Source organism: Talpa europaea (genome assembly GCF_964194135.1).
Source record: "Talpa europaea genome assembly, chromosome: 11".
NCBI lineage: Eukaryota > Metazoa > Chordata > Mammalia > Eulipotyphla > Talpidae > Talpa > Talpa europaea.
The window spans coordinates 63,624,960-63,638,154 of NC_140078.1; positions in this window are offsets into that span (position 1 = coordinate 63,624,960).

A 13,195-nucleotide genomic window follows, 5' to 3' on the forward strand; every position below is an offset into this window, starting at 1 on the left:
TGGCTGTGAGTGGATGCATTGAATTGGAAGCGTGACATGATTGAAGCAGTCTAATAATTCAGGAATGAAATAGAGGACAGCTGCCCTAGAGAGTTGTCCTAGACCTCCAACAGATTTTATGCAAGCAAGAAATAAGCATTTGATATGCTAAATCCCTGGCATTTGGGGATTATTTATTACTGTAGCATAATTTAAATGAACTTTATTTGTACAATAGGACTATAGTGATCACTAAATAAAGATTATATATATATAAAACATGGGGTAAAATAATACTAACAGTGAACTACTTTAAACATGCAAGTCTACAAATCATTACCTCCATTACTGCTGTTATTGTTTTTGCTTAAGCAGTTCCTCCTCCCATGTCACTAACTGCTCTTATCCCTCTCTGACTTCCATTGTCAGGGAATTACTATTGCAGAAATGTCTCTGTCTCTTAGGTACAGAATATGTGTCAACTGAATTATTTGGAAAGTGGCTTTGTCCTAATGTTGCCTGCCAAGTGCCAGTTGAAAATATTCTCTCTTTATGAGCCAGGTCAGGTCCTCTCTCTACATATCCTGACTATATGTCCATTGCCACACCAGCTGCCACTGGGTTTTACACTTTTGTTCCTTATCTTGTCATAATAGGATGTTTTCTCCTCACTTTCTGACAAAGGGTAACTGCCAAGTAGAATCAAGCTGAAATGTACCCTCCATTGGAAGCCCATGACATTTCTTGCAGGAGCCCAGTAGTTATAATTTAACTATTTTATACACACTGTTACATAAGGTCTGGATACTCACAATAAGAGATATGGTAATCATATAGACATATTTTTAAGATTTATTTATTTATGCATATAAGAACTGGGGTATAGGTCAGAGGCGCAGAGGGTGAGAGGATTCACCAGAGACAGAGTGGGAAGCAGAACAGGCAGACTGGCTGAAATACACTGCTGAGGGGTACAGCCGGCGAGTCTGCTGCACCATGTGGGTCACCTCCCTGGCCGGGGGTTGAACTCATGCTGCAGTAGCTACAGATAGCTTCACAGTGCTGATGCTTAACCCCTTGCGCCTAATCATATATTTTTTAAAAGGGGAATGAAATAAAAATGGGAAGGAAAATTGCCCTTTGAATATTTATTTCTTAGGCTCTTTTATAGGCACTGTATATAATATTACTTCTGACCAGAGGATTTTCAGGGGCAAATGTAGACAGTTTCCTAGAGCAATTGGTTAGGGCCCTGAGTATCAAATAATTAAAGCAAAGAAATGGGAAAGAATGATTAATCAGTGGTTGCCAAAATCTATGTAAACCACATAAGGATGTGGTTAAATTTAACCCTTTGGCATTGCTGGTGGGGATATAAAACGGTGCAGACACTGTGAAAAACTATATGGCAGATCTCCCCCAAAGTTAAACATTTAGTTGCCATATTATCCAGCAAATTAGGGTATATAAAAAAACAAATGAAAGCAGGAACTGGATTGATACTTGTACACCAATGTTTATAACAATATTATTCATAACATTCAAAAGGCAGAAACAATTCGTAGTGACTCTGATGGCTGCCAGGAGTGGGGGCATTTGTTTAATGGGTGTAGCTCAATTTTGTAAGATAACAAAGTTCTGGGTAGTGATGATGGTTGCACACAATGTGAATATACTTAGTGCCACTGACCCATTCACTTAAAACAGTTGAAAGGGTAAAATTCTTGCTATGTGTATTTTACCACAATTTAAAAATTGAAGTTTCACATGCCACAGAGTGCACATTGAGATCAACAGGCCCTGCCTGTGGGATTTCTGTACATTTTCCTCTGATGCAAGGGGAACAGCAGCGGGAAAGGATGAAGATGTGGATGACACCAGTTAAAGTAGGGTTGCCAGGCAATTCAGTTGAAAGTATTTTGACATTTAATTTAACTGCTATTTCCCAAGCATTTGACACTTTCTTCCTTTGGGGAGAACAGATAGATTCCATTGCCTTGACTGTTCTGTCCGGTAGAGTTCGTGAATTCTATCCAATTTCACTTCAAAATGGAGATACAGATGGTAGCATTTCTTTTTTATTTTCCTTGTCTTCATCACCTTGCCAATAAATGCAACTTCCTTTCCAAAGTGCCCCTGTATCACAAGCCATGCTTTTTCAGCTTTCTCCTTCTTTTATTAAACTTTCGATTTGAGACATATGGAGAGACATGTGTCAGAGCAGGCACAGTTTCCTGTGCCACTGCCAAAGCTAAGGGCACCTCTGAAATTTAGGAGATTGATCTCAGACCTGAGAAACTGATTAAGAGGCTAGAAAGAAGTCTGAAGTGCTAAATAAGAAATGGTATGTGACAAACTGTAGCTTGCTAAAACCAGAAAATAACTCAGATCATGTTGGCAAAGACAACACATACTAACCCATGTCACCCAATATTAAAAATATAAATTTCACTACAGCACTGGTTGTCTCCAGAGAGGCTGATGGAGGGGTAGGGAGTAACCAAAAAAGAGTGTATATCAATGAGAAATCTATTAAATACATTATGGAATATGCAAATAACGCTAATGCTGACAGAGTGCCTTTGGGTGTGCTAGGAAATGCCTGCCTTCTGGTAATGGACCAATTACAAATGACAGACCACCACCATCTCTAGCCCCTCCATGGGTAAAAATTCTAGACAAAGTTGTCCCTTTTCCCCAGCCCTCACAGCCCCAAGCGAGTGTTGCACAGGCTGAATTTCAGCACCCCAGACACAATTTGCTTACAACCTGTAATGCACTGTCATTAAAAATAAATATTTAAGATGCATTGGTACATAAAAATGAAAGGCTTAGAATGGCTTTTTATCTACAATATTTACATGGATATTTCTGAAAAAAAATAAGCAAGAAACTATGTATCTTAGCATTAACTCTAAAGTTTGTAGTCCCTGGAGACAGATGAGTGAGCATTTTATACATGGAATGGAATGCCAGATGTGCTGGCTGGGCACTATTAGGATGTATTTTTTCTCCTCTTTATATATTGAGCCTCCTCCTTTTCTTTCTTTCTGTTTGCATGAGGTTGCATGCTTTGAATTGAAGCACATGAGATCTTGAATATAATTTTCCCCATTTTCTGGAATCGGACTCAAACCAGGATAATATAAAAAATCCTCAAGAAGTAATCTGGATCTTTCTTGCTAAAGAGCACCACTGACAAGTTTTTATTTAAATTAACCAGAATTGAGGGCTTGTTCTAGTTCATAGCCTTAAGAATTATCTACAAATATTTCACTAAATTACTTGTCTTTGGTTCAAAACCATTATCTTCCCTTAGAAAAAGGAGTGGGGAAGGCAGGGCACGGTAGAGCAAGTCTCAGCTTCCCCATTTAAGTTTGCCATTACCAGTTTTAGATACATGTATGTATTCTGTTTATTCTATTACTTTTGAGAATCCCAACTGCCTGGTAGACAAGTCTTCCCTGCTTTGATCCATATTTCCCTTATTAGTCATGTTGATTTACTTCTCTATATAAATTTACAATCAGCTTGTCTAAAGTTAAAAACTGGTATTTGTTATTGAAATGCTATTAAATGTATGATTCTATAATACATTTTAAATTTTAAAATTTATAATTGTGGATTTCATTCACAGAGAATTGAAATCCTTATGATATTATTGACTCTTCCTAGGATTGAAGTTTATTTTGTATTTTTCAAGGGGTCATTTTTTTCACTCATTCAAATATTTCTTGTTAACACTCTTCTGATATGTTGTTTCTAATATCACCACAGTAGACAAAGACTGGAGAAAGCAGATATTGATAGAAAGCAAAAGAATCGTACCTCAAGAAAGATTCGTTGAAAACCAATGCTAAAAATTTGCCTCTCAGAATGAAGCACTGACTCACACATCCATGGGAAACTTGCAAAATGTGTTAAGATCCTGATCCTCCCCCTTTCCTTCTACTACAACTCCCTCTATCACTTTCCCCATTCCAGAGTTGTAGAGAAAAGAATCAGACTTTGGACTGAAATATTATCCATAGTACTTTTAATTCTAATCTTTTATGAGAATAGAACATCTATTTTTTTTTCTTTTTTTTTTTTTTTAATTTTTCCTAGAGGCATGTTTTTTTATTTATTTATTTGTTTGTTTGTTTTGTTTATACATGCACTGGGTACAGTCAGAAGCACGGGAGGGTGAGAGAATTCACCAGAGCCAGAGTGGGGAGCAGAACAGGCAGAAGGACCGAAGTACACTGCTGAGGGGAGCAGCGGGCGGCAGGAGAGGTCTGTGCGCCATGTGGGACCCTCCTCCGGTGGTCGGGGAGCAGCTGGGTATCGAACCGGCACTGCAGAGGCTGCGGGCAGCTTCGCAACCCAGCGCTCAACCGCTGCGCCACCGGGGAGGCCCGAGAATAGAACATCTATTACTGGTCTGTAATATATTTGTTTTTTTACATTAGTTCATTTCATGGGTGTGTTCATTTTATCAGATTGTGAATACAACAGCCTGAAATATTAATGCTATAAAATTCTATGTGCATTCATATAAGGGACTGTCAGATCCCAACCACAATTATGTATACTTACTGAAAACACATTCACAAATGAGTAGAACTCAAGATCATAAGTTCAATTAATTTTAATGCTCCCAAGATGAATGAGAATTTTTAAAGAAAATGGCTCATTTACTTGGATCCTTAGCTCTGGAAGTTATTTTAAATTAGTGAAATTGCTTGTCCTGAAATATTTAAGTTGATGTAGAGTTTTCCTGCAACTTCTGAAGATTTTTCCCAGTGATTAAAGAAGTTTTATATTTTAACATTAAATAAAAATTTTCCCTCAATAACTTTAATGTTTTAATAGATATGCATGTTTTGCCTAACATTAGTCAGTTCAAAATGATGTATAAACTAGCATAGATTGAATTTCATTAGTATTCTAATTTCTCTATGAGCTGCTATGTTATTTTCCCACAGCTCAAATCTAAAATATTATTTGACAATAAATATTTAAGAGGGTGAATTCCGAAGCAATTTTGGTTAATAGAATTCACCATAACTAAGAAATATTATAATAAATATGTATTAAGATCCATTTCTCCAAATCCCAGAATATTAAACATTCACAAATGCACCTAAAATTTAAATAAAACATTCTTATAGAAATAAACTTGTAAAATTTATCATCCAGAGGAATAGTGCAAGTAAAAATGTGAATAGGTTTAGAGACATTTAGAGGTTTCATAATCACTAATACTTAACTTTCTGCTAACAGATAAATGTCACTCTGTAGCTATATATTTTTGATGTTACAGGAATTATTTAGTTCAGCAGTTTGCTGGTCTACTATTACTCATATAACTTATTCATTCAATAAATATATCAGAACTTTCAGTGTTCCAGGCATTGTGTTGGTGCTGAAAACCAATATGGACTGTGCTACCCTTAATTCACTATTAGCTACTAACTTGTCATTGTAGCTACTAAGCACCCTGAAATTTTGCTGATCCATGTTGAGATTACTGTAAATATAAAATACACATCATAATTTTTAAAAAATGTAAAACAGCTCAATAACTATTTTTATACTGATTGCAGTCTGAAATAATATTTTGAACATAGTGAATTAACTATAGAAGTCAATTTCACATGCTTCTTTTTCCCCGTCAATATAGATAGTAAAAAATTTAAAGTTGTATATATGGTGCTCATATTTCCTTTTATCAATTCATACAGGAAAAGAAATTAAATAACTAAATTTAGCATGGTAATTAAATATATTTTGCATATTTTTATATTATTACCTGGGATAACTTTTTGTATATTATTTTGAAAAAAAATTTATGCCAGGTATCTTCCTTTCTTCCCCCACCATCATCCATCATACCACTTTGAAACTTTTTTCCTTTCCCCTCCTTCTTAGCCTCAGAAACATCTGATCATTAGTGTATGTTACCTTTTATAAGTATTTTGCTTTGCTGATTTATCTGTTATGCAAATATCCTATATTTGTCATTCTGACTTGCTTTACTGCACATACTTTCCTCAAACTTCTGATTTTGCTATAAATTATAACATTTCATCTTTCCTAATGGCTGAAACGTATTCCAGATTGTGTAGTTACAACAGATCCTCTTGATCAGTGGGCACTTAGGTTGTTTCCATGTCCTAGCTATTGTGAATAATGCTGCCATAAACATTGTAAAGCATATAATTTTTGAGGTGATGTTCTCCTGTTCCTCAGATACATGCCTAAGAATGGGATTACTAAGTCATGGAATATTTCCATTCTTAATTGTTTTTAAAGATTTATTTATTTATTTATACAAGCACTGGGTACAGTCAGAAGTGCAGGAGGGTGAGAGAATTCACCAGAGTCAGAGCTGGGAGCAGAGCAGGCAGAAGGACCGAAGTACACTGCTGAGGGGAGCAGCGGGCGCGGCAGGAGAGGTCTGCCGGTGGCCTGGGATTGAACTGGCGCTGCAGAGGCTGCTGGCAGCTTCGCAGCCCAGCGCTCAACCGCTGCACCACCAGGGGAGGCCCCATTCTTAATTTTTTAAAGTAAATTCATTTCAGCTTCCAAAATGACTGCACCAATTTACATTCCAACCAATAAAGTAATACAGTCTGCTTTCTCCATTTCCTCTCCAGCACTTGTTTAGGGTCTTTTTAATACGTGTCATTTTCACTAGTGTGAGGTGATATCTCATCTCCATTTGAACTGTATTTCCCTCATGTATGTACACATACACACACACACACACACACACACCACCTTCTGGATGTCCTTTTTGGTGAATTTTCTGTTTAGATATGCTGCCCATATATTAATTGTTTGGGTTTTTTTTTTTCATTTGTAGTTAAATTGAATATGTTTCCTGATATATCTTGGATATTAAGGCCTCTACAAGGTGTGGGCATTATCATTGGCAACAGTACATCCCACTTAGGAAGCTGAGGCCAGAGAAAAATTATTCTGTACTGTCCTGTCTATTGTGGCGATTCAACTAGTAAGATTCTAGATTATTCAGTAACTAAAATGAAGAACTAACAATGTGCATGAATTTATATGAGAAAAATCGCTTTTTGCAAATTTAAAACTTTCCTGAAACACTGTATGATGAGATATCACTTTGCACACAGAAAAGTTTAGGAGAGTAAATACTAAAATGTTAACCAAAATTTACTTGAATAGCTATATTTAATGCAAGTTTTGCTCTCTTAGTTATAAAAATGTTAGTTAGAAAAAAGTCATTTTTATTTTGAAAATTAAAAGATCAAGCTTTCCATGAAGATTTTTTAAACATAATGAAAACAGTGGTGTGTAAGAACTACAGAACTCTGCCATTTAATCCTGCCATTTTAATCCATTTTAATCCAAGGAGTACTAACTGCTGATGTTACAGGAAAACTATCATTATTGGAATAAGGGGAAGGGAGACTTTGAATCCTCATTCCAACAATGTGTGAACTTGGGGAATGCTTTAACTTGCCTGAGTCTCTGTCTCTTCTCTATGCAAACTGGAAAAAAATACTATTTACTTCATTGTTATATTGAGCACTGAAGATACACTGGTGACATGGCACGTATTCATGTCTTATAAATATATAATACTATAATTGCCCCATTCGTAAAGAATGTTCTGACTGATTTCAAAATAAAAGTTAAATCAGTTTCACAATACACTTAAAAACTTCTTCTAAATTCTATCCACACAAAGCTAAATATTTTGTATGATACTCAGTCATTTCTCATGTTTCTGATAGTAAATCATTCTTATAGATTGAGTTCCAGATCTCTAACATTGTCAATCAGCACCACAAAATAAAATAGAGTTCTACCTTTCATCATCACTTTCAGCTTTCTAGTAAAATTTTACTTTGTGTTCTTGTGTCACAACCACAGATACAAGTAAATTATAGATAAGTTAATTTTAGCTATCCAAATAATTTGTTTCATAATTTAATTCAGTTTCAGAATCTTCCCTCTATTTTTTTATGAGTTACAAGGAAAGTATTTTTGGCAAATTGGATTTTGGGGAATACCAAATGATATAGCCAAGAAATCTTCAGCAAAAATAAGCAGTCATTGACTACAACATCTAATATTAATTTCAACCTCTATTAATATCAATTATTTTATCTTACTGAAATTCCAATGCTGAGAACAAAAAATCCCAAATGGAAAATGAAATAACACTTCCATGCATTATAGTAGGAAGGCTATTAATTATTTTTACAGATGATTTGTTTTTCCTGGGTTGGTAGAGATGGAATATATGTATTCAGTTTTGGTGTTAAAATTTCACTCTCCTCATGGAATCTAGACAGATAATTACAACTTGTGACAAATTCTTTATATTCAAGATTTGACATATTACAAAGTTTGGTAATGACAATGTTCATACAGACCCCAAATCCTTCTGCTTCTTTTCTTTCTTGGGGGAAAACTTCCTTTAAAAAAAGATTTGAGAATCTTTTGAACTGCATAAATCTGCTTTTTTTTTAATCTTAGATAATTCAGGAAATGAAATGTGAGCTATTCATGCTTAAAATGAAGATGCACTATAATTTGAGGTCCAGGAAAAGCATTAACCTAGTTAAAACACATGTCTTTTATTAGGGTAGAAGGATGAAAATAAAAAATATTTTAAACTTATATTTTCAATATTTCTGACTTCATTTTCAGAAACACAGGTACCAAAGTCTGATCATTTTAAAATATGCCCATTTAGAGAGAAACGGAGTTTCAATAATCTCAAGGATTTTTTCATAGGACTTTTAATTTTAAGTATACAGTTTCCTGCCTGATTTATAAGGGAAAACTGAAACCTGTATAATGTTAAAAAGCATTGTTACTTTAATAAAATAAAATATACTAAAAATTTTTAATTAAAGATAATAGTAAAAATACAAGAACCTGACTAAAAGGTTAAATTTAATTTTAGCTATAGAGTTATATTAGGCTATATACATATATCAGTTATTAAGTACAGAAGCTACTAAATATCTATTTAGTGGGTCAAAAGCAGTTGAAAATCAATTAATTAAAAGCAACTAAATTTACCGTGTATGAAGAATACTCTAAATGCCAAACATTGTAATGGCAATTAACACATTGCCTCATGTAATGCTACCAACAAAACTGTGAGTATCAACCTTATTTTACCATTGAAGGAACATAATCTTAGAGAAATTAATCAGCCTATCCAACATCAAAGAGTGAGAGAGGTAGGATCAAAGCAAGTAGTTAGAGCTGAATCTCCCAATCTTCATAACTCATTCTGTTTTCACTCTAATTTCTTATACTCTGTATAAGGATTTGATTTTTTATTAATTATCAACACCGTTGCCTAAAAGTTCCTACTTTTATTGCTGGCTGGAGCTCTGTGGTTGGATACTAGAACTCTGCATTATAATTAATTTTTTTCATATTACCACTGTCAAATAAAATAGGAAAAGGGAAAGACCTCTTGAGTTATATCAGGACAGTGGCCAAGCCAGTTCTTAAGCCAATATTATTTTCTCATGAGACTAAGGGCAAGTACTGCTTTAATTCTTAAAAGTTTATTTTTTTACTATTAATTGGGAGACTACATGGAAAGCAAGTTAACAGGTTAAGTAAAATTGTAAAAAGCGAGATACAATGAGAAATAACTTACTTGGATTCAGATGAATTATTCAGGCTTTTGGATACAGTAAATTGAGCTCAGTCCAGAGAAAATGTAGATAAAATGAGTTTAGGAACAAATAATAAGATATGGAAATACATTTTAAATGAAATAAAGCTTCAGGTGCATAGTTAAGAAACTTTTAAAAACTAAGGCAGAAAAATTATCATAGAATATACAATATATACAACACAGCAAAACAAACAGAAATGGTAGATAAAGTGATGGCTACATTGCTAGAAGCTTATACAACAAATTTTTAAAATGATATTGACAATTATTTTGTATATAGTGAAGAAGAGTCCAAATGTCATTCAGTAGGAATTTACCAACTTTCCCCAAAACATTTTCAAACATCCTCAAAAGATTAAGCACTCTCTAAGGTGTGAGAAAAACAAGACACATCTGAGTCTTGACTATACCTTCATGATAGAAGCAAGGCATCAGTATCTCTAAGTTTCCTCATGAACTAAAATAGGGCTAATACTAACTACCTCATAGTGTTTAAGAGTAAGATGACATATGAGAGAGAAGTTTACACTCCATAAAACATGGTAAAAGTGAATACTAATAACAGAAGTTAAAATAAAATGAAAAAGTCATGTTCTACAGAAAGTGTTATGATCCTCACTTACAGAAAATTAAAATGTGTGCTAATAAATACATAGCCACAAATATAGATTATATTAGTGCCATAACTATTAACTTGCAAGGATATCCAGCACACCAAGTAAACAAAGCAAATTGCATACAACATGATTCTATTTCAATAACAACAAACAATTCATTTGTGATTACATGCTTCAATAAATTTGTATAAAGAAGAAGCTGTGGAATGGGTCATTTCAGGCTGCTAGGGGAGTGAGATAGTGAGAAGTCCGACTTTTATGTAATGCACATGCATACACAACTATGTCTTTTGTTTTTTTAACCACAAGACTATTTTATATCTGTAATTTGGAAAACAAAAGTTTTAAAAATATTTGTAATAAAAACCCTTGAAAATATCATTAATATTACCAAAAAATGTAACTAAAATACACAAGAGGTAAAGAATCAAGTTTCATTTGCAGACTTTTAGCTGATTATCCAACCTATTTCAACTTGTCCTTAGACTACTTTTTTTTGTCCTTATACTATTAATCCAAATCAATACAGTGAGACATTTTCACAGTCCATGGAAATTATCTCTATTATATCAAAGTAAAGGATACATCATGGAATCTGAATTTGAGCCAGGAGAAGGTAGGAGAGGGAGTAGTTCAAGACCTCAATACTTAACATGAAGCTCTTTTAATGATGGGAGCATCTAAGGCACCCAAGAGTTTGATCTACATGAATGGCACAGAAAAGCCATTATATTGTACTGATATGCTTAGTTTCAAATCATTTCAGGTGTATTTTCCATGTACAGTCAGTAGTGAGAAATTTTGGCCATATTTTCTATTTCTTTTTAATTTCTTTAGAAAAGGTTCTGCAAAGTATAGAAACTATAAAGGAATGTTGGCTGGGTATATAAAACAAGTCATTATGCTTAAGGGATCCTAGTCAGAGAAATCCAAATGAGAATCAAGAAATTAGCTGTAAAGAAACACATCACACTCTGCTTCTCTTTTGTAATCCTTTGTTTTTCATTTCCATGAAAGTCAGGTTCTGTGGAGAGAAATCACCGTGTTTGCCAGCACAGATGCTGATGCGACAAAGGAGCTAGGGATGTTTAGTACAGGGAGTGAAAAATCTTTATGAATAAGGTATTATTTTTTGATCTTTGTTGACTTCTCCAAACTCTTCCTAAGGCTTCTCTAGTGTTTTGGAGTGGTCCATTAGACCTTACCCCTTTTCCAGAATAACATTTACTCAGCTTCTGAGGTAAGTAAAGATAAAATATTGGCATTTCATTAAAAAATGTTTTCCTTCCCTCTAGAAACATTTTTTTTTTCACTCAGGGCCCCCTTTGCTCTCACCAAGGAGTCCTACAGTGCTTTTCTTTATTGGCAATTTGAGGATGGAACCTAGCTAGATGCCTGATTTTTCCAGCTGACCTTGTAACATCTTCAAAACAGAATTCTAAAACCACAGAAGCCTTTGAAAGAGGTCAAAGATTTTGAAACTGATATTATTCTATACAAATCAAGAGATGAGCTAGTAAAGAGAGGAGTACTCTTCTAATCTGTTTAAACAAATGATGCAGAAGAAAGGAGCTTAAGCAAATGAGGGTTGTTCCTGTGGAGGTGATTGCTCCAGCTGTGCAACAAGGTAGGTTCAACATGAAAAGCTCTGGCCCCTCTCAGCAATGATCCTTTGAAAATAAAATGTCATCTGTAGGCTGAACAGAATACACTGACTGTGTTCTAGCCATTTTTGTCAGACCTTGCAGACCTGGGGACCTCAGGATGAAGAAGACCCACCTTGCAGCCTTGAACAAACACATTTAAAATCAGTTGTTCCTTCACCTTCAAAGTACAAGAACAATACCAGTAATTCACAGCATTATACTCAGAAAACCTAAAAGTTGCATGAAAATAAAAGTTCAAGGAAGAGAAATTACTGAAGTTGGGTAAAAAGAGAAAATAAATGAAGGTCGTAGAAGAACTGCCAATTCATATGTTGAATGGTTCTGAATCTATATTTCTCAGCAGCATCCAATATTGGAAATTCTGGATTCCCAAGGGACTTCTGGTCTTTGTCTCTGACAAGATATTAAGGAAGATTAGCATCCCCAAATAGATTCAAGGGCAGGAAAATAAAGACATTATATAGCAGAAACAAAATTGGAAACAAGTTTTATTTTAAAATAAAACCCTGAAATATGGACAAATATTTTACTTAAAGTGTGATTATCCTTTTATTGATTTATTTGATTAAATTGGCCAAGAAAAATAGATTCAAAGTTTTCTGAATCTCAAGAATGGATTTTTTATAGAAAACCTTAAGATTTATCAAAGATGATGAAATGCAACTAGATGAGATGGAAAAGTGACAAGTTAAAATGTTGAAGCAGTAATGAGCTTGAAAGGGTGCCAGAAGATAAAAGAGATTCTTTAGCACTCGGGGAAAAAAACAGCTATTGTTTTAGTACAAAATATGTATCATTTTTTATATAGTTTACAAAGGAAAAAGTTCTTCAGTTCGTGGAGTAAAAGCATGATATAAAGCCTACTTGGCTGTCTCTTTGAAAAACAATGATTATACATAGTGTAATTAAGATAATGATAAGAGAAATGGGTACAACCATTTCTTAACCATTATGTAACTTTAAAATGCCATTTTAAAAAAAAATCTAGAAATTAGGTATACATGAATACATAGACAATTTAGACAACTTCTGTTTTGCAAAAGTTAGTTTTAATGCAGCATGATGTTCGCTTGAACAATATCACCAATACATTTTTCAATGATGGATCAGACTTGTAAGAATTAAAGTATACATCCAGCTCAGTGTCGGGGTGACCTTTTACATGAGAATAAATCCCAAAATAAAACTACTCCCCACTTCTGGAAAGAAAAGCACAGTGTGTTGATTCTATCTAGTATATGTGACTAGACCCAGTTAAG